An 832-nucleotide genomic window follows, 5' to 3' on the forward strand; every position below is an offset into this window, starting at 1 on the left:
GATGTTATGACTATGCCAGGCATGTTTTTGTTGTAGTGTATAACAGGCTTCTCTCTCTTTCTAGAATGTTCTTCTCCCCAATCTTCATATAAATGTTACTCCCCCATCTCATGTCATACAGATTATCTTCCAAGACCATTTCCTCAGAGAGGGCTTCCATTATAACCCTCTCTATAGCAGCCAATACCATTATTATCTTTCTTTATTTGAGTTTGTCTTCAAAGCAGTTAGCAGCAACTGAACAGACATTACTCTCTCTGTGTGTGCATGTATGTGTGTGTGCATGTGTGCACGTACATGTGTGAGTGCGTGCATGTGTGTGTGTGCGTGTTTGTGCATGTGTGTATGCCTGTTTGTGTGCTTGTGTGAATGTGTGCATGTGTGAGTGCATTCATGTATGTGTGCATGCGTGTGTGTGCCTGTGTGTGTGCATGTGTGTAAGTATGCATGTGTGAGTGCATGCATATGTGTCCCTGTGTGTATGTGTGTGCATGTGTGTGCCTGTGTGTATGTGTGCATGTGTGAGTTCATGCATGTGTGTGCATGTGTGTGTGTCTGTGTGTATGTGAGCATGTGTGCGACTGTGCATATATGTGCATGTGTGAGTGCATGCATGTGTGTGCACCCGTGTGTATGTGTGCATGTGAGAGTGCACACATGTGTGTCCCTGTGTTTATGTGTGTCTCTGTGTGTGAGCATGTGTGTGAGTGTGCATATATGTGCATGTGTGAGTGCATGCATGTGTGTGCACCTGTGTGTATGTGTGCATGTGGGAGTGCATGCATTTGTGTGTCCCTGTGTATATGTGTGCCTGTGTGTGTGTGCGTGTGTG

The sequence above is a fragment of the Otolemur garnettii genome, unplaced genomic scaffold (assembly GCF_000181295.1).
Source record: "Otolemur garnettii isolate 467f Iridium unplaced genomic scaffold, OtoGar3 scaffold00143, whole genome shotgun sequence".
NCBI classification, from domain to species: domain Eukaryota; kingdom Metazoa; phylum Chordata; class Mammalia; order Primates; family Galagidae; genus Otolemur; species Otolemur garnettii.